Below are 22,353 nucleotides of genomic sequence, written 5' to 3' on the forward strand. Positions count from 1 at the left end.
CACATGCAGAAGAATGAAACTCGACCATTCTCTAACACCATACACAAAGATAAACTCAAAATGGATGAAAGACCTCAATGTGAGACAGGAATCCATCAAAATCCTAGAGCAGGGCGCCTGGGTGGCTCAGTTGGTTAAGCGACTGCCTTCGGCTCAGGTCATGATCCTGGAGTCCTGGGATCGAGTCCTACATCGGGCTCCCTGCTCAGCGGGGGTCTGCTTCTCCCTCTGACCCTCTTCCCTCTCGTGCTCTCTGTCTCTCATTCTCTCTCTCTCAAATAAATAAATAAAATCTTAAAAAAAAAAATCCTAGAGGAGAACATAAGCAATAACCTCTTTGACATCAGCCACAGCAACTTCTTTCAAGATATATCTCCAGGGCGCCTGGGTGGCTCAGTTCGCTGGGCGACTGCCTTCGGCTCAGGTCATGATCCTGGAGTCCCTGGATCGAGTCCCGCATCGGGCTCCCTGTTCAGCAGGGAGTCTGCTTCTCCCTCTGACCCTCCCCCCTCTCATGTGCTCTCTCTTTCATGCTCTCTCTCTCAAATAAATAAATAAAATCTTTAAAAAAAAAAAAAAAAGATGTATCTCCAAAAGCTAGTGAAACAAACGCAAAAATGAACTTTGGGACTTCATCAAGATAAAAAGCTTCTGCACAGCAAAGGAAACAGTCAACAAAACAAAGAGGCAACCCACAGAATGGGAGAAGATATTTGCAAATGACACTACAGATAAAGGGCTGGTATCCAAGATCTATAAAGAACTTCTCAAACTCAACCAAAAAACAAATAATCCAGTCCAAAAATGGGCAGAAGACATGAACAGACACTTCTCTGAAGAAGACATACAAATGGCTAACAGACACGTGAAAAAATATTCATCATCATTAGCCATCAGGGAAATTCAAATCAAAACCACAACATTGAGATACCACCTTACACCAGTTAGAATGGCAAAAATGGACAGGGAAAAAAACAACAAATGTTGGAGAGGTTGTGGAGAAAGGGGAACCCTCTTACGCTGTTGGTGGGAATGCAAGTTGGTACAGCCACTTTGGAAAACAGTGTGGAGGTGCCTCAAAAAATTAAAAATAGGGAGCCTGGGTGGCTCAGCCGTTAAGCGGCTGCCTTCGGCTCAGGTCATGATCCCAGAGTCCTGGGATCAAGTCTCACATCAGGCTCCCTGCTCAGCGGAAGCCTGCTTCTCCCTCTCTCACTCCCCCTGCTTGTGTTCCTGCTCTCGCTGTGTCTCTCTCTGTCAAATAAATAAATAAAATCTTAAAAAAAAATTAAAAATAGAGCTACCCTATGACCCAGCAATTGCACTCCTGGGTATTTACCCCAAAGACACAGATGTAGTGAAAAGAAGGGCCATATGCACCCCAATGTTCATAGCAGCAATGTCCACAATAGCCAAACTGTGGAAAGAGCCAAGATGCCCTTCACCAGATGAATGGATAAAGAAGATGTGGTCCATATATACAATGAAATATTACTCAGCCATCAGAAAGGATGAATACCCAACTTTTACATCAACATGGATGGGACTGGAGGAGATTACGCTAAGTGAAATAAGTCAAGCAGAGAAAGTCAATTATCATATGGTTTCACTTATTTGTGGAACATAAGGAATAGCATGGAGGACATTAGGAGAAGGAAGGGAAAAATGAAGGGGGGGAAACCGGAGGGAAAAATGAACCATGAGAGACTATGGACTCTGGGAAACAAACTGAGGGTTTCAGAGGGAAAGGGGGTAGGGGGATGGGCTAGACCAGTAATGGGTGTTAAGGAGGGCATGTACTGCATGGAGCACTGGGTGTTATACAAAAATAATGAATCGTGGATCACCACATCAAAAACTAATGATGTATTGTATGGTGACTAACATAACATAATAAAATTAAATTTAAAAAAACAAAAATAGAAATACCATATTAAAAAAAAAAAAAGTAGTAAAGGTGTTGTCGACGCTGTTCTAACAGCATCTAAACCCCAGGTGGGCCAGGCAAAACTACCTTTACTGAAAATTCACAAAAGAACTGAAAAAAAAAAGTTTCTACCATCCTCAAGAAGCCTCAGTTCTAAGGAGACAACATGGAGAATATATGAAAAGAGCATCTTCAAGGTCAGACCTCTGGTCTTCATGGTCTTCTTTAAAGGATTCATCTCTAGATGAATTTCACAAAAGATAGGATATTTTTTCCCCCTCAGATTCACACAGGTTGCTCCAGAGTTCCTGTACTGAGAATTCCAAATTATTCAAAGATTAACGGGCACTTGGACCTGCCAAAGGCCCTGTGAGGAAAGACAAAGGACTCTGAATTCAAGATCCCACCCCTTCAGATGCTGACACTCTAATTGGGAAGACAGGCCACAGTGACATGAAATAACTATTCATCATCACCTATGAAGCAATGTATCCACTAAAGTACATTAATATAGTCCAAACAGAGCACACAGAGCGCTGACAGGGCTGCCATGGAGGACCAGTCAAGCCAGGTAGGGTGACTTGCAAGCAGCTTCCAAGAGAATGTGTAGTCTGAGCTCAATCTTCAAGGACCTGTTCTATCAAACAGCTATAATATGACAGCAACTAGCTCAAAGTATGCACAGATTAGGCATTCAATAAATCTGTTGAAAGATGAATACTGGACACGGTACTTGGTATAAAGGGTATGGTTTCAGAGGAAGAATGAGAATTAGAGTAACACTGATAAGAGCTAGCATGTATTAAGTACTTACTATGTTCTAGGCACTGTTTTATTTAGTGCTTTATAATCTCATTTCATCCTCACAACTCTGTTCCAGTTATCTTTGCCAAATGACAAGCCACTCAATACTTAACATCTCTCAATAACAACCATTTTATTGTATCTCATGATGTCATGGGTCAGGAATTCGACCAGGGCTCAGCCAGGCGTTTCTTCTTCTCCATATGGCATGGACTAAAGTTAATCAGCAGTATGCAGATACGAGATGAGATCATCTGGGAGGTCTAAGATGGGATCACTCCCATGTCTGGTACCATAGCAGGGAGGGCTGTAAGGCTTGGTGCAGCTGGGACGGTGACAGGAATGCCTATACATAGCCTCTCCAACATGATGGTTTCAGGGTATTTGGATTTCTTACATGGGGGCTTGGGGCTCTAAAAAGACTGATCCACAACGTGGTAGCTGCTAGCCTTTTAAGACCTGAGTCTGGAAATTGACAAGATATCTGTTCAGCCATATTTTATTTGTTAAGCAGTCACAGAATCCACAGATTCATAGAGCAGGGACATAGATTTTTACCTCATAATGGGAGGAGTATCAAAGAATTTGTTACCATATTTAATCCACCACAAATTGCCCTCTGGTCACAAATTATTTACATTCTTCCCACGGGCAAAATACACTCACTCCTCTCCAAAGTCCCCTAAAGACTCTGTCAGCTCAAAGTCCAGGATCTCATCATCTAAGTCAGGTCCAGGTGTGGAGGAGACCCCTCAGGTACAGTTCCTCTCAATCTGAGATCTGTAAAGAGACAAATTATCTGCCACACACACACACACACACACACATACACTACAATAGTGAGAAAGTCATAGGATAACAGCAAGGGACACTCCCATTCAAAAAGGGAAAGAACAGGAGGCACATAGCATTCACCAGGCTGTGATAATTCTGAATCACACTTGGTCAATTGCCATCAGATCCTGGATTAGGGTCCACTCATGTTCCCTGGGATTTATACCCCATATCTCTTGATCCCATCCTCTGAACAACCTTTTTTTTTTTTTTTTCGTAAGAACTGGCTTGTGGTTGCTGCTTAAGCTTCCTGAAACTGCTTCTTGCCCATTGAAATTTGAGAGCCCCAAGGGCTTTCGTTATTTTGAGTTATTTTATCCCTTTCAGTCAAAGTTGATGGTCCTTCTAACAACTCAATTCTCTTAAAAACTCTGTTGGATTTCTATGAATCTTATTGGGGTTCACACCATTAAATGAAAGCCATACCCACAGATCTCTTTGAAACAGGTCCTCCTCTGCCTTGGGCTGAGTCAGAGTGTTCTGGGATGCTTAGAAGCCTTTTTGTCTAGTTCTAGACATGTTAAATCTTTCTGGAATATTAACAAAGGGTCTTATAGCCTTAACTTTGACATGACCTTACCACGAGGTCAGTTTTCATTTCAAAAGCCTTTCACCATTGAAGAGGCTGAGAACATTTCATTTTCAGGCCCATTAAGTCCTGGGTTGTTTGTATTTCCTTTAAAAATTATCTGAACACAAAATTTCATCTTTTTTTTTTTTTTAATCTCTCTACCCACACCTTATCCTAAGTGGCCCAAAGAACCTAATGGGCACCTTCAACATTCCGCCAGAAATCTCTCTGGCCAAATCCACCAGTTTGTTAGGATTATGTTCTATTTTCCCCATTACTACAGACTACAGTGTTGTCAAACTCCTCCAAAATACAAGAGTCATGTTTTTTCCAACCCACAAAACCAATTTTCTCCCTGTCCTTCCAGACTTCCCCAGCAGTGGTGTTCTCCCTGTCCTTCCAGCCTTCTCCAATGGGCCCCTTAAGACCTTCCTGCTTCTGTCTACTGCTGCCCTGTCTCAAAGCCACGTGTTTTAGGATTTTACTAGAGCAACACCCCACTTCCAGATATCAAATTCTGTTGCAGTCTTCCATTGCTGCATACTGAATAGTTTAATTGTTTATCTCATGATTATATATCATAATCATTATATCTCATGATTCTGTGGGTCAAGAATTCTATCAAGGCTCAGTTGGACAATTCCTTTGCCCCACAGGGCATCAACTGCAGGTAGTGAGTCACTTGGTGGTATCAGCTCATGGATGAGCTGGTTGAAGGGTCCAAGATGGTTTCACTCACACGTCTGTCACATCAGTGGGGATGGCTAAAAGGTTGGGCTCAGCTAAGATTATCCCATCCTGAGACTCCAGCATGGCAGTCTCGGGGTATTTGGACTTCTTACATGGTAGCCCAGGATACCTAAAGAAAGTTTCCCTAGAAAGGGGAAGTAGAAGCTGCCATGTTCTTATGCCAAAAATAGGCACATTGTCACTTCCGCCACATTCTATTGACCAAGCAGTCATAGAGCACAGATTGAAGGAACAGAAACATATACTCTACCTCTTAATGGGAGGAGTGTCCAAAACGTTTGCCTCCATTTTTAATCTGTGACAAATTCTATGAACTAGGTACTCCTTTTCTTATTTTACAAAATGAAGAAACCAAATTTAGAAAGATTAAGTAATTTGCCCAAAGTCATACATTAGGGTAGAGCCAGAATTATAACCTAATCATCTATCTGCGTGGGAAAGTAAGTAAATTAGCTTCTACTCCCAAAAAGTGGGGCCTAAAACAGCATCATCTTCTAGAGAAATCAGGTATGTGCCTCCGTGGCCCTGTTTTCCATCAGCTCAGGATACAAGCTTCCTCCTTTCCTTTCATTCCTGCTCTCAGGTGGATTTTTGCAAGTTGTACTTCATGAATGTTTATAAAAGAACAAATGATCACATACTACAAAGGTCTTATAAAGGCAATGTCCTAGTCCATTTATGAAAGTGCATCTGACAAATTCAGCCTGACAGTATGAGCTCTCTGAGGTAGAAGAAATAATGAGGGAAACTACTCTTCTGAACCAACACGGGAGGATTGTTTGGCAAGGGGGAAGTGTCAGAACCTTAGGGAACAAAGGAACTTTGTCATCCTGGAGTGATGACTATTAGGGAAGGGAGGGCTGAGGAGTGAGAAGCAAGCTCTCTCGCTGTATAGCAGGAAGAAAACACAGTGATGGGGCCACAGTCTGTGGTTCTGTAGGGAAGATTACACAAAGGATGGAGCTTTCAAAACCAAAACTCTAACCTAACTTCTAGAAATTATTCCTGAGGAGAAGAAAAGAGAGCAAGAACTGATGTTGCTACACAGAAAGTGTCCTCGCAAGCTCAAATTTAGGACATGCAAACCACAAATGGGATCAAGGGACCCATGACCAAGATTAAATGCAAAAGTCAGCACAAATCAATGGGAATCATGTCAGGACGGCGAAAGCCCAGAATACACAAGTGATGCTAAGGACAATGAGGAAAAATCATTTTTGTGATTTCCCTTGGAGGAGAAAAAGGAGGATGTAAGCCTGTTGTTAACGGATCATAAAGAAAGCAAAATTACTACTCCTGAAACCAATATTGCACTGTATGTTAACTAAACTTTAAATAAAATTTTTTTTTAAAAAGCAAAATTACTTAACTTCTATTTTGCTTCTTTTTTTTTCTCTCTCTAAAGAGAATGGGAGGGCGCCTGGGTGGCTCAGTTGGTTAAGCGACTGCCTTCGGCTCAGGTCATGATCCTGGAGTCCCGGGATCGAGTCCCGCATCGGGCTCCCTGCTCCGCGGGGAGTCTGCTTCTCCCTCTGACCCTCCTCCCTCTCATGCTCTCTGTCTCTCATTCTCTCTCTCGCAAAAAAAAAAAAAAATCTAAAGAGAATGGGAATTTCACTGCAAAGAGTAACATGAATATTTAAGAAACTGAAGCCCAGGTTGGGGAGATGATGGTAAGCATGAGCCCATTTCTATCACAATTGAGTTCATCTCTTCCTAAGAATCCAGTATAATAGATGAGATGGAGAATGCAAGATTCTCCCCTGTACAATTTAGGATGCAAAAAACATGTGCCAGACAGCTCTCATAGAGCAAGACTCATATCTCTACACATAGGTAATGGCAGGAAGTCAGAGATCCAAATGCGGCGGAGGACACAGGGGAGTGCAGAGTGACTGCTAAGTGGTATGGAGTTTCTTTAGGGGTAATGAAAATGTTCTGGAGGGGTGTCTGGGTGATGCAGTGGGTTGAGCAGCTGACTCTTGGTTTCAGCTCAGGTTTTGATCTCACGGTTTGTGAGATCGAGCCCCATGTCAGGCTCCACGCTCAGCAAGAAGTCTGCTTGAGTTTATCTCTCCCTCTCCCCCCACCTCCAGCTTCTTGCACCCCGCCAACCTGCTGCTCACATTCTAAATAAATAAATACACACATAAACAAATAAATAAATTCTTTTCTTAAAAAAAAAAAGAAAATGTTCTGGAATTAGATGGTGGTGATGGTTTTACAACCTTATGAATATACTAAAAACCACTGAATTATATATTTTTTAAAATTAATTTTATGCTGTGTGCATTATATCTCAATTTTCTTAAAACATGCATTATCACATTCTACCCATGTCCTCAGTATGGATTTTCTTTTCTATGCCCACCTATCTGAAAACTCAGTGACCAGGGCACGTGTCCGCTGATCAAAGGAAAAAAACAAATTCCATTTTGAAAGTTCTTCTCTGTGACTGATGACAGAACATAGAAACAAAACAGTTTGCATATTACTCTTATGGGGAAAAAAAATGAAGAGATAGAACCAAACCTGGCACACTAAAAAATAAATTAATAAATGCAAATACTGGTGTATGTTATTTTAAAAAGGAAAAAAAAAATGAGGGGCGCCTGGGTGGCTCAGTCGTTAAGCGTCTGCCTTTGGCTCAGGTCATGATCCCAGGGTCCTGGGATCAAGCCCTGCATCGGGCTCCCTGCTCCTCAGGAAGCCTGCTTGTGTTCCCTCTCTTGCTGTGTCTTTCTCTGTCAAATAAATAAACAAAATCTTTAAAAAAAAGAGAGAGAAAAAGATGGAATCACAATTGTACCAATATTACAATAAATTGGCCCATCATAAGAAAGCTAGATGGGACAATAAATCAGTGAAAGTAGTGAGTCCAATTTCTCAAAATTCTCAAAACTAACTGCATGTACAACTGATAAAAGAGATATGACAAAGAGCTAGAATGGAAAAGTCGTAGTGACTTCAGTGGCCACAAGCTTTATAAGCAGCTGCAGAGAGATGGACTGCTGTGGTATGAATGCAGGTGAGCTAGGAGATCTAGTGTCCAGGGGGATGACAGGGGAGGTCCCACTCTAGTCTGGGTGGATCAGAATATCTACAGTACTGGGACACCTGGCTGGTTCAGACTTTCGATCTCGGGGCCCTGAGTTTGAGCCCCATGCTGGGTGTACAGGTTCCTTAAAAGTAAAAACTTTACAAAAAAAAAAAAAAAAAAGAATATCTAGAATACTGCATGCCATTCTGAGTGTCCCAGCCTAAAAGGACTACAGGCAAACTGACTGGAACCCAACAGAACACTGAAGGTCTGACACCATGACATAATTGGAACAATAAAAGGGCAGATACTATTTAGCTTAGAAAAAGCAGAACAGAACTCTGAAAATTGTCTTTAAAAAAAATTATCAGGGGCGCCTGGGTGGCTCAGTCATTAAGCGTCTGCCTTCGGCTCAGGTCATGATCCTGGGGTCCTGGGATCGAGCCCCACATCGGGCTCCTTGCTCTGCAGGAAGCCTGCTTCTCCCTCTCCCACTCCCCCTGCTTTTGTTCCCTCTCTCACTGTGTCTCTCTCTGTCAAATAAATAAATAAAATCTTTAAAAAAATTATCAGAAGGATTCCATTTATTTTTGGACTCCAAAGACAAGAAAGGGATCTTCATGAGTCTTATTAGCAAGACCTCAAAAAGGAAGAACCTAAGGTTGCCAAACATTTGAGAACTGAGTCAAGGAAACTCAGGCAAAATAGGTACATGAGCCAGAAGTCACAATTAACTGATGTCACAAATAAATGTGAGGAAGCAAGGGGGCCTTCACTTTAAAGTGGAAACAGAACCTGCCTGTCACGGAGAAAGAAAAAGGGAAAGACAGTTAAAAGAGACATATGCTTGGTGAATTCCTGAGGTGTGTCCCGGGGATCTGTATTATTAAAATGTCCCCAAGCAATTCTTACTTAGGCAGCCAGACCAAGATCAGCTTACCACCTGGCATCAGAAACCACTCTTCTAGAGAATTCTTTGATCATGCCATACATGTCCTTAAAAACCCTCAATCATTCCCTGTGCCAAAATAGAATTCAAAGTTTTTAACTTGGTTTCAGAACTACCTAGTTCATACCTAGTATGACCCAGTTCTGCTTTTATCTCCTATTCTTTCCCATCATCAGTCTTATCCTTTGGCCAAAGTTATGTATCTATTACTCACCAAGCATACATCTCTATTTACTCCCTGCATGCACCTGTTCATCCCATCCCTCCCATCTGGAATACCTGTCTTCTTCGCATCCACCCACCCACCATCAAATCTGCTATTCGTCCAATCCATCTTGAAGCAAAGGAACAAAAGGCTATTGATGAATTTTTTCTTGATTCTTTTTTGATTATTCCATGCAAAGTTTAATCTATCATCCACATCCTCTTCAACTCTTGATCACTTAGTTACTTCAACTTAGGTCTCATTTCCTTCATCTGTAAAACTATTATAATATTGCTACTAAAATCTATAGGGTTTTGTGAGGATTAAGTGAGTTTACAAGTGTGAAGCACCTACAAGAAGGCCAAAAATATATGAGCTCTATAAATTATGGTTATTCTTATTATTAGTTTTCTCTAATTAGTATGATCCTCTTTACAGAAGGAAATTAGTAGGGCCAGCTATAGTCTGTACTGCTGGAGTTGGTCCCAAAACTGTAACTGATACCCCTCACTCTAAATTCTCTACCACCAATTCTAGACCCTTTGTTTAGCACTACCGCTGGTCTAGGTTGCTTGCCCGGTGGGTGACCTAGACCTTCAGTTCTGAATGGTCTGATCCCAAGGCTACTTTGCCCCTGTTAGGTCACAGTAGCTATAATTCCTTCTTTATTTTTTTTAAGAGACTTTATTTATTTATTTGAGAGAGAAAGAGAGAGCACAAGCAGGAGGAGAGAAAGGGAGAAGCAGACTCCCCACTGAGCAGGGAGCCCAATGCAGAGCTCGATCCCAGGACCCCGGGATCATGACCTGAGCCGAAGGCAGACGCTTAACTGACTGAGCCACCCAGGCGCCCCTATAATTCCTTCTTTACATGAGAGCACCAAGACACATGCCAGTGATCTCCTGAGTTCTAAATATATTATTCCTTGTCACTATGGAGTGGCAATCATACCTCCTCATGATGATCAGGACAATTACCTAAGCTGGCATAACTCTGTTCTTAGCTTACTAATTTAATAGCATGAGAAGTATAAATTGTTAAGATATAAACATAGTTTTAGGTTTAGTAGGACTCTGACTAAGACCCCTGATGGAAATATCCCCACCTGTGAGCCAGAAACCTCTAGAACTCCAGAACCTAAAATGGTTAGAGACAAGAAGCATATATTCCCCCAAGCCAGTCACTGAGACTGATGGCAAGCAGGACTGCTCTTTCTTCTATCCCTTGGAATCCAGACTCATTCTTTACAGAAAATAATGGCCATTGACTCAAAAGAAATACCACATCTTGAAAAACAGTGTTTTAACTTCAGATTACCACCTCCAAGGTGACACTTTAGCCACACCTACAGAAACCCATTCTAATGCTTTTCAGCCCATCAGTATACTACAATGCAATACATGGTAAAATCGGTGACTCCATGATCATATGTCCATCACTGTACCTCCTTAACATAAAGTGAGTATACCTTGGTTAGGGTAATAGGTGGGATCCCTAACACTACACCAGCCATTGGTGAGCCCTCAGACAGTGGTAAATCAGCCACTCTGAGAGATCTTATATAGAGGTGCTGACTGAGGAACGAAAGGCAGGAAAGGCAAATCCACATCTAGAATACATTTTGATTTCAGTTAAGACAAACTGTTGCCCTTTCCAGGGTAAAACTGTGGAATATGATCAACTGGTGACCAAGTATCTGCTTGGTCTCCTCCAAGTATTTACCATATTGAGGACTTAGACTCAGTCTTTGCTGCTGACAGAATACTAAGCAGTGGCAGTAGTTCAATCAGCCTTAGTGAACCCAACACATGTATGACCTCTGTCTCTGGCACCATGATGACTCCATTTGTAGACCCCTTGTACAAATGCTGGGTAACCACAGACACAGGCTGGCTGACATCTACTGGATGAGTCCTGACAACCTGGTTGCCCAGGGTCTCTTCTTCAGGAGATGCTCTCTATGCAATAAAAAAAGATTCTGACACTTTTTACTCACTCTCTACAGGTGCATCCACATGCCTCCTCTCAAGCCCGGGAGAAGATTTTGGGGCAGTGCACCTGGTCATCCATTTTATGTGAAAAGTACGTTGTCCAGGGAAAAGATATACATGGATTTTTGATAATGGAGAACGGTTTGCCCATCAGCCAGGGGCTGAGAACAGTGATGGTGTATTGGTGGCCTTCCCAGGTCAAAGCAAACTGCTTCTGGCAGTCTGTGCAATTGGTATGGAGAGAAAAACATTAGCTAGGTCTATAGCTGCATACCAAGTGTGTTTGTTGATTTTTCTCTGGTAAATATTCTATATTTAAGGCAAAAGCTGCAGAGCCACACCTGATTAAGATTGCCACATTCTTACTCATTTTCTAAGATCTATTTAAATGCTGCACAGGTGAAACAGAGGAGTTAAATGGGAATGTTCTAGGTATCACCCCAGTATCTTTTAAGTCTTACATGGAGGTAATAATAGCTATAATTCACCCACAAATGCTGTATTATTTCTTGTTTACTACCTTGGTAGGGAGGGAAAGTCCAGAAGCTTCTATTTAGTCCTGTCTATCATAATGGCCCTTACCCCATGGGTCATAGAGTCTGTGTAGGTATTCTGCCAGTTATGAACTGTGTATACTCCTCTTTTTCTTAAGATATTATTTCTAAGTAATCTCTACACCTAGTGTGGGGCTCAAATTCACAACCCTGAGATCAAGAGTCACATGCTCCACCAACTGAGCCAGCCAGGCGCCCCAGGAACTGTGTATATTGCAATATTGAATTCAAGAACTGGGAAAATAACCACAGGAAGGGTCTAAGGATTAACTGGGGCCATTTTAAGTTACAAGAGTTAATTTTCCATTTATCACTTGACCACTCTAAGTCCCCACTTTTTTTTTTTTTAAAGATTTTATTTATTTATTTGAGAGAGAGAGAATGAGAGAGAGCACATGAGAGGGGGGAGGGTCAGAGGGAGAAGCAGACTCCCTGCCAAGCAGGGAGCCCGATGCGGGACTCGATCCAGGGACTCCGGGATCATGACCTGAGCCGAAGGCAGTTGCTTAACCAACTGAGCCACCCAGGCACCCTCTAAGTCCCCACTTTGACTCCTAGGCCCTGGTAGCATTTTACTTCTCCAGAAATTAGCACCAATACAGAGACAGTATCTAGTAATAGCCAAAAGGTCTGGATTTGACCTTTCCTCAGTACACAGTCACTCTAGTAAATGGCCACCAGTCCCATTAGGGAAGGCTTGGGGTAAGATTTGCAGTCTATACTTGTGGCAACATTCCAGAATCCTCTACCAGAGGACCCAGCTGCCCTTCAGTCAAGGAAATCTGATTCTGGGTCTGGAAAATGGGTAAATGGACATGACTCTCCATTGTGGCCACTCAGATCAGGCTGTTGGCCATCAGATCTGGAGCTCATTCTGTTAGTGTTATTGTTGTTGTTTTCTGCTGTATGGATGAAGCAATATGCTAGTAGAAGGCCCATCCTTTTCCTCCATAATTATAATAGGATCACTGGGGCTCTATGGCACAGTAAGCGCCAATGGGCCTCTGTCCACTGGTAGCAGCCACACCATCAGAAGAAAAAGAAAATGAAAAAAAAAAAAAAAAAAGCACACCAAAACTGGGAAGAGAAGCTCCTTCCTCCCTTATGCTGTCCAGTATCCTTTCTACACCTTCTATTGCCAAAGCATCATATTGTACCAGATGGCAAAGGAGAGATAATTACACAGCCCACCTCCAAAACTGCAAAGCAGGGGGGGAAATGACTTTGGGGCTGAGACAATAAGTTGATAACTAGCACATCTGCTCACTGCTCTGAGACTTCTGATTCCTTGCTTGCCACTATGCCAAAGGCAGTTCTGGTCTTTCCATGTCCTTCAGTGTGGGCCATCGTTTTTGCCAAGCTTCCGGCACCTATCCAGCAGCACATGGAGACTGGCTCCAGGAGCTCTTGCTAGAACATTAGATTCTGAATCCCAGGAGAGTATATTCATAGTAAATAACTCTCTCCTTATCTAACTCTATAATCTCACTCCCAGGCCATCAATCTCAAGAACTCTCCCCAGGCTAATGTGCTGGTGTTTATTAGCCAGTTTTAGCAGCTTGGGTCCTCTCTCCTTCTGCAGGTCCCCTATTGGGACCTGATAATGTTTGACCCAAATCATTAGTCTAATGCCAGGGAGGGAGGTGGGGACAGATTATGAGGACAGCATGCACAGTCTTAAAGCATCTGCTTCAGTTGCCACCTCAGCATAGTCTTCAGACAAGGAGCAGGTGCTTCCAGCAAGACGAAATGGTCCATTTCTAAAGACCTAGAGGGTTTGAGGGAATCTGGTGATCCAAGGTCTCTAGTGCATCCAACAGTCCTTATTCTAAGTCTCAAGGTCTCACACCCTCCCTATCATGATCTCAACTTTCACATGAGAAGAGCTGCTCATGTACTGTTCTCTCAAGTCATGCTGCTCCTACACTCAGATCCTGAGCTTTCTCTTAAACATGGTCTGCTCTCTGGTTGCTGCACTGGAGGCCTTCAAATTTTCACACCATAATTTGTTTGGGTAATAAGCTTGTCATTTTCTCCCTTCCATGCATTCGTAGGCACCCAAAGTCAACCAACTCATCCATGGTCCTTTTAATTACTATTTCTCTCAAATCTCTCAAATACTAGAGATGGTGTGTAAACGAGAACCTCCCCTTCAATCTATTTCCCCCATCTCAATTCATCCCAGGTCCAAGTGTGAGTAGTCATAAGGCTACACTACTCCAGTACGTCATGCTACAGCATTCCACCTATTACAGTAATGGCCCTTGCTGCCATCTGGCTGGTGCGTTATCCAACTTTGGAATACCATCCTGCCTTATGCAAGGTCCGTGTGCAAGTGATGTATTAAGAGTCCGCTGGAAAAACTGGTAAGAGAACTGTGGGAATGAGACAGGGAAAGGAGGAAGCCAAGCAAAACACTGTATTAGCTCTCTATTGCAGCATAACAAATTACCCCAACACCTGGCATCAAAAACCAACATACGCTCATTATCTCAGAGTTTCCATGAGTCAGGAATCCAGGCACAACTTAGCTAAGGCCCCTGCTTCATGATCCTTCACAAAGTTGTCATCAAGGTGTTGGCCCAGAGTCTGTAGTCTCATCTGAGAGTCAACCTGAGAAGGATACAGCCCCGCACTCACTCAGTGTATGTTGGCAGCACATAGTTCCATATGGGCTGTTGGGCTGAGGGCCTCGGTTCCTTGCTGGCTGTTGGCCAGAGGCAGTCCACAGTTCCTGGCCATGCATGCCTCTCTGACAAGGCAGCTTGCCTCTCCAACCAAAGCATGGGAGCTGCGAAAGCAGTAGAGAGTGGGCTAGCAGAACAGAAGTCAAAACTGTTGAAACCTAATCATGAAAATGACACCCCATCCCCTTTGCTGTATCCTACTGGTCAAAAGCAAGTCACTCTGTCTATCCTACACTCGAGGAGAGTGGATTCCACAAGTGAATACCAGGGGGCAGGGGTGATTGGGAGCCACTTTGGAAGCTCTCTATCATAGGTGCCATCTCAGGCAAAGTCCCACAGAGGATAGCTTCGGCATGGTCCTGCAGGGGAAGCCTGGAGAGGATGTTAGGCTTCAGAGTTGTTGCAAGCCAGGGCAAGAGAGCCAGAGAGCCCTTCCCCACCCATCACTGGTTGAGGATGACCCCCAGCAGGGCACACATTTTCAAGCACTTCCAGCTTTTTATGCATGCAGGGTTAAGCTGGGTCCCAGTGGTCTAGGACAGTCCTCCAAAAAAAAGAATCATGGGCACTGGCTCTTGGAAATGAAGCACAGTGAATCAGGTTAAGAGGAATCCAAGGGGGTCTGAGCAGCACATCAACATCATACAGCACAGTGGACGTGAGAGTGTAAGAGGGAACTCTCCATGCAGTTAGTAACAGCAAGTAACTATTCTTTTGTTTATTTTTTAAATTCTCTTAATTAACATATAGTGTATTACTAGTTTCAGTGATAGAGCTCAGTGATTCATCAGTCTTCAGTAATACCCAGTAACAGGAAGTAATTATTATGCACCTATTATTTTGTGTGGCTAATCTGGTCAGAGATTTTGGTTTCACTAATGAAATCCCCCTTTCTGAGTGACTGAAAGGCTGCTGAGCACCTGCTCACAGAACCTAGGACAGGCTCTTGGCTCAATCCTGGGCCCTGGGAACAGGAGAAGCACAAGAAACCTGGGGGCCACTCTTGCTGTCTGTCACCCTCAGAGATCAAGAGTCTTCCTTTTTCTTTCTGAATCCCTATCTCACTTTTCTCCCTGAAAACAGATTTTCTCCACCCAGTGATTCACATACACAAGACTCATCATTCCTGCTTCTTCAATTCATCTTTCAGCCCCATCAGGGATCTCCTAGATCAGCTCTCTACAAATAGCTGGCTCCGTTTTTCCAACTTCCTGTAGCTATGTAGAAGGAAATATTTCAAAATATTAATTTTAGTTACCTATAAGTGGTAAAATTATGAATAGGTTTTTTTAATACTAGTCTGTATTTTTTCCAAATTTTCTACAATGAACATCCATTGTATTTATAATCAGCAAGGAAGAAAATAGCTGGACTATTTTTTGTTCCCCACCTCATCCCAATCTTCCATCGTCAGCACCCTCTTTCATCATATCTCCACCTCACCCCTTCCTTGTAAACGGTCTTTGGAAAGATAAAGCACTGTTAGTTTAACACAGCTAAGTTAAGCAATGACGAGTAGTCATTATCAGCAATGTCAGGTTTTACTGCCTTACATATTATCTGCTCTCAGGAATTGGAAGGACCTGAAAAGTCATATGCCATTCCCCAGTTTGAAACTGGGACCCTGGGGAAAGGCTGCCAGTTTTGTGGGATAGGAGAGGAAGAAACGAGACTCATCCAAGGTGGACTTTCTTTTCTTTTCTTTTCTTTTTTTTTAAGATTTTATCTATGAGACAGAGAGATCAAGCACAAACCGGGGGAGCTGTAGAAGGGGGAGGGAGAAGCAGGCTTCCCGCGGAGCAGGGAGCCTGACGCGGGGCTCTATCCCAGGACCCTGGGATCATGACCTGAGCCAAAGGCAGACACTTAACTGAGCCACCCAGGCGCCCCCAAGGTGGACTTTCTAGATGGACCAAGGGTGAGTCTGTGGAGAAAATTTAAAAAAATTTTGGCGCCCTCCTGTGAACTTGATATATCATCATGACTATGATGACTATAAACTAATCCTCTGCATACTGATCTACCAGATATTACAGGTGTAAGTAAGAAATAGCAAACAAACAAAAGTCTAAGGTATCATATAAGTAACAGATGAGAGGTTCAAAAATAAGTATCAAGGAAGACATCTGATTCTCTCTTCTCCTATGGTCATTGTCACCCCTCTAGTCCAGCCCTTACAGAAATATTTTAGAAACCAAGAAAAAATGCTGGTGACACTACAGACCTCTAATATTACATACACACACACACACACACACACACACTAATGGAACACTTCTGAAATCATTGCTAATCTGCTGTTAAGTTATATCCAGTCCTGTGCCAACGGGCTGCAATGAACATCAACCTAGCCTATATCATTTCAGGCATCAAATAAGCACCATAATAGGGGAGAGAAAATTCTTCCATCTTCTAGTGGGACCGCAAATAATCGGATCTGGACATGTTGAGACTTTATCAATATTAAAAACAAATTAGGCAGGGTGACTGGGTGGCTCAGTTGGTTAAGTGTCCGACTCTTGATTTCTTCCCCAGGTCATGATCTCAGGGTCATGGGATTGAGCCCCATGTTGGGCTCCGTGCTCAGGAGGGAGTCTGCTTGCAATTCTCATTCTCTCCCTCTGCCCCTCTCCCTCTCTCTTGCTCTCTCTCTCTCTCTCTCAAATAAATAAATAAATCTTCAAAAAAATAGGCAAAGAAAAATTTTAATTTTCCTCATTATGATATTACATACTCTTGGTTTCAGACATTCTTCCTTGTGACTAACATACCTCTCCTGTGGTCAATAAGTCCATTTCTTCTTATTCTATTCTACTCCATGGTGGAGAATAACAGCTGCTCACCATCTTCCCTAGGAACACTTCATTGTTAGAGCCCACCAAGACATTGCCTAACCATCCCTGAAACACCAAGTAATCCACATTTATTTGACCTCTCCTCGTATACTCCATTTTCTCATTCCAACCAAATTCATGGTTTCTCTTTGAATCTACTCCAAGTTTTCTTGCTCTCCTACCTAAACCATGGAACCAAATCACAGATGTTAACTTCTGGGTGACTTCTAAGCACTACACACCCGCTATGATAAATGAAAGAAACGCAGGATTGTAAAGGGATTTCTTTGAGGTGCTGGAATACACGGCTATGCTGACCCATGCTGTAAGAACTGTCTTTTTTATAGCACTGGACAAGTCCTAAGAACAGGTTTTGCCGTAGGAGCCATCTATACTTGGTAAAATGGCGCCATCTAGTGCCCTGGACCAGTAACAACATTGGCAAGAGAAGGGTAGGAAGAAAACCGTAAATCAATTACAGTGCAAAATGACAACTCCAGAAACTAGCAGGGCCAAGGCAATTTCATAACAATAGGTCGATTGACTCTGGGGACCATAATTCTTAGTCTACTGACTGGGCCACTGGAGCAGCTTAACAAATGACATAGCCTTTTTCCAGAGAGAAAGGGCATTGTTCTGAAAGTGCTCGGTCCTGCTGGAGGCTTACAAGGAGGACAAAGGAGAAATAAGCAAACACCTACTTCATGCCTGGCACTGCTCAGATCATTTTGCATGCTTCCTTCCTTCCGCTTCTACTTAATCGTGACATCCACCTGATGAGGCAAGTGTTCTTATCCACATTTTACAGATGGAAACTGAGGTACCCTTATGCTACACAACAGAGCCGGGCCTGACTCTTTTCCATTCTTTCCCTTGCACTCCCCCCAGAGTGATGTATAGGAAAACTTAACTCCTTCTTAGCTCACTCTCCACAGGGAAGACCAGGGAGACCCTGCTGGTCCAGTGTCACCACCAGGGAGCCCATCCTGTGAGACACAGCTCTGCCAAAAGTCAAAATTTGGAAAGATGCTAGAAGGAAAACCGTCCCAGATACAACTGGACAGACTGTGCTAGAAGAACAACCAGGTAACCAAAGAATTTCCTGTAGCCCAGTTTGAACATTATTTTTTTGTCTTCTCATTATTTTTGTCTGCCCTTAAATCTGAAAGCACTTAGTTGCCAGGGGCTAGACTCTTGATAATGTCACAGTGGTGCTAAGTAAATATTGACCAAATGCACTGAAAGTTTCTTGTTCATACCTTTTGTCATGACAAAGCTCCTGGCATTGACCCAGACAATCCAAAGTAAAGGAAGCCTGCTTTCTCAGGAAAGAACAGAGGTATTCAACTTAAAGAACCAGAAAAGGCTGCCAGAGATTAGGTCCTTTTCAGACTCAGGCTGACTACAGTCACTGACTCAGGGAGTCACTCCCCAGCTTAACCAACCAGCACGCATATTGAAGGCAGAGAATACAGAGAATGGGGTCAAAAGTACTTATTTTTCTGGAAGTTGGTCCTTGTGTGAAGTAGAGGGTTTTTAGGACATTTTATTTTTATTCATAGAATTGTTTTTTAGGTAAATGAATCAATGAGACAATTAGACACACCAAAAAAATGGATAATACAGCGATGATATTGTCACCCCCACAAAAAGCAATGATGAGCTCCTGATATAAAGAGGATAAAAAGATTAGAAAAATAGAACTAAAAAGAATGGGAATGGGACGTCTGGGTGGCTCAGTTGGTTAAGCGTCTGCCTTTGGCTCAGGTCATGATCTCAGGGTCCTGGGATCAAGCCTCGCATCGGGCTCCCTGCTCAGCATGGAGTCTGCTTCTCCCTCTCCCTCTGCCCCTCCCCCTGCTTGTGCTTTACCACTGCCCCCCTCTCTCAAATAAATAAAATCTTTTAAAAAATAAATAAAAATAAAAAGAATGGGAAAATACAGTGAATTCTTTAAATCCTCTGGCTAATTTTTGTTGTTGACTTGCCTTGTTTCCTAAAGGAAACACCACTTGAAGCATGATTGCATCAGGGAAATTTTTCTTGAGCATTTGATTCTAACTAGGAAGACAAAGCCAAGGGAAAAAATTAAAACATTAAAGGGAATTTTATATTTCTTCTAACACACACACCACACACACACCCCACACTCAATTTTGATGATTTGCATCTTTAAGATATTCTCAAAGAAAGGAAAACCTTAGCCTGTTACAAATTCCAGTCTAACTTAAAGAAATAAACTAGCATTCTGTAAGGGAGTTAATTAAGTTGAATATCTAAAGACTTCCCAATGAGTCAATAACATCTTCCAATAGAATCTAAGCCACTTAGCTTCTAGGTTTGTCCTAGAATCTCCACACAGCAAGAACTCATTATCCCTATGTGGGCCTTGCTCAGTGTATGGCAGTGGGGCTGGGGAATGAACAGGGTTTAAAATCTAGAGTCATGCCTTTCACGGGGCGCCTGCCTTCGGCTCAGGTCATGATCCTGGAATCCCGGGATCGAGTCCCGCATCAGGCTCCCTGCTCGGCGGGGAGCCTGCTTCTCCCTCTGACCCTCCCCCCTCTCATGCTCTCTCTATCTATCTCTATCTCATTCTCTCTCTCAAATAAATAAATAAAATCTTTTTAAAAAAAAATCTAGAGTCATACCTTTCAATTATGAAAATGGACTTAGTGGCTCCCATCAGGAGAGCAGAAGTTCTGAAAGATAAGAGAAGTCGGCATTTGTACTTCCCTATCCATTCTCTCGAGAGCTCTCTGTAAAAAAACACAAATTTGCAGATCCCTGACTGTAACGAGGGGTGCCCTCTTTTGCCCAGGAACACAGCTTTACCAGCTAGCCCTAATAAGGGTACAAATGACAGAGAAGGACAAAGGGAATATCATGTGGAGTATAAGAGATGTTTGTTCGGGTAAAAGCAAATCATCCAAAAGAATTGGCACCGGGGCGCCTGGGTGGTTCGGTCATGTAAGCATCTGCCTTTGGCTCAGGTCATGATCTCAGGGTCCCGGGATCGGGTCCCGGGATCGAGCCCCGCGATGGGCTCTGTGCTCAGTGCGGAATCGGCTTCTCCCTCTCCCTCTCCCTGCTGCTCCCCCTGCTCGTGCTCGCTCTCTCTCATAAATAAATAAAATCTTAAAAAAGGAACTGGCACAAACTGTGTTCTTGGGGAGAGATAGCATGGAAAATGTAAGCAAAGTCGCATGTGAATGCTAAGGGGGTATGTACTTTGGATTATACTTTAGATTACTGTTCCTCAGTCATCAGTAATGTAAAAGGAGAAAAATTCTCACAGACCCTGCGTTGGCTTAAATTCTCTTTAAAGACTGTAGCAGAGACTGCCAGTAATTCCCTTATATTTGTCCTCCCCATCTTCCTTTCATTTATTTTTTGGGGAGGGGAGGGCAGAGAGAGAGAATCTTAAGCAGGCTCCAAACCCAGGGCAAGCCTAACACAGGGCTCGATCTCACCACCCGGAGATCATGACCTGAGTCAAAATCAAGAGCAGGGTGTGCTGGGTGGCTCAGTCAGTTAAGCATCTGACTTTGGCTCAGGTCATGATCTCAGGGTCCTGGGATGGATCCCTGTTCAGCAGGGAGTCTGCTTCTCCCTCTCCCTCTGCCCCTCCCCCCACTTATTCTCTCTCTCTCTCTCTCTCTCTCTCTCTCTCTCTCTCCCACCCCCCAAATAAATAAATAAAATTTAAAAAAAAATCAAGAGTCAGATGCTTAACCGACTAAGCCACCCAGGCACTCCCCCTATCTTCCTTTTAGTTAATAAAACGCCTCAAATTTTACCTACAGCCTACATTTCCCAGCCTCCCTTACAACTCATTATGGTCCTAGCTTTGCGCAGTGGCAGTAACAGAGCCAATGAGGTTTCTCCGAGGCGCGATTATTGCTAATTGAAAACAACTCATTATGGTCCTATGACCACGTTCCAGCCTGTAAGCAGCAGAGAGAACACCCACAACTTCCAGATCATGTTCTCATAAGGAAGCTGCATACCCTTCCCTTCATTCTATACTCCTTCCCACAGGCTGGAAATCCAAAGAAGTGATAAATCGACTTCAAGCACGCCAGTGAAGGCCATGCTCCCGGACCTCACTGTGCACCGTGGGTTCCGTGGATGGGTAACATCGGCGTCACCTGGGCGCTTGCGCTAATGCAGAATCTCAGGCCCCCCCAGACCGAGGGAAGCCGATCCTTCATTTAAACAAGATCTGCCGGTGATTCACGTTCACATTAAATTTGAGAAGCGCCAATCTAAGAGAAGGTAAAGAAGCAAGCTAGAAGGAACTCGGGTCTCTGGATGAGACTACACTACTGGACCACCTATGCGCTCAGACATTGATGAGAGAGTAGACCTTCTACTTTTGCTTAAGCCACTTTTATTTGTACCCCTGTTTGATCCAGTATATGAACTGTATTAATACATACAAATATAAAACATGGTATAAATCCCCATCCTTATAGCCTTTTTAAAATACAGGTGTATTTGTGTTTTCCTGTGACTTTCTTCCATACCACCACCACCACTAAATCACATATACAGCAGTGGTTTTTGGGGGGGGGGGGGTTTGTTTTTGTTTTTGTTTTTGTTTTTGTTTTTTATTTGACACAGAGAGAGAGACAGTAGAAAGGGAACACAAGCAGGGGGAGTGGAAGAGGGAGAAGCAGGCTTCCCGCAGAGCAGGGAGCCTGATGCGGGGCTCGATCCCAGGACCCCGGGATCATGACCTGAGCCGAAGGCAGACGCTTAACGACTGAGCCACCCAGGCGCCCCCAGCGGTGGTTTTATTGAGTCGTTGAGCTGATTCTGTGCTGGTCCACAGCCATAAAATGAAAGCAAATTTATAAATGAAATAAACACAAAACTGTAAAACCAATAAAAATCCAAATGAACAATTGTTTTAATACAATGGAATGCATGATGTTTTTCTGCTGGTACAAAATCACTCTTCACAACATGGCTGTGATCCTCCCACACAAATGCTTTTGAGGTTGGCAGGTCTGGGCTACCAGGGGATGGTGACGGCTCAAGTCTCTTATCACCTGCCTCCGTTTTAAGCACAGTCAGCAATCCGTGGCATCAAGTATCACGGTGTGTATTTTACCTCACTTGGCCTAAATGCATCACTTAGATATTAAGTGACCTCTGGTCTTTTCTCATTCGCCCAGGAAAACTCAAGAAGCACAACTTAA

At 43.2% G+C, this 22,353-nt stretch overlaps 1 pseudogene; it reads left to right on the plus strand.

The window, feature by feature from the left end:
* The first annotated feature begins 20,992 nt into the window (after positions 1–20,992).
* Positions 20,993–21,076, plus strand: LOC123862535 (U4 spliceosomal RNA; annotated as a pseudogene).
* The last annotated feature ends 1,277 nt before the right edge of the window (positions 21,077–22,353 follow it).

This window comes from Mirounga angustirostris, unplaced genomic scaffold (assembly GCF_029215605.1).
Source record: "Mirounga angustirostris isolate CCGP_5_RB_7025 unplaced genomic scaffold, mMirAng1.0.hap1 SCAF_9, whole genome shotgun sequence".
NCBI classification, from domain to species: domain Eukaryota; kingdom Metazoa; phylum Chordata; class Mammalia; order Carnivora; family Phocidae; genus Mirounga; species Mirounga angustirostris.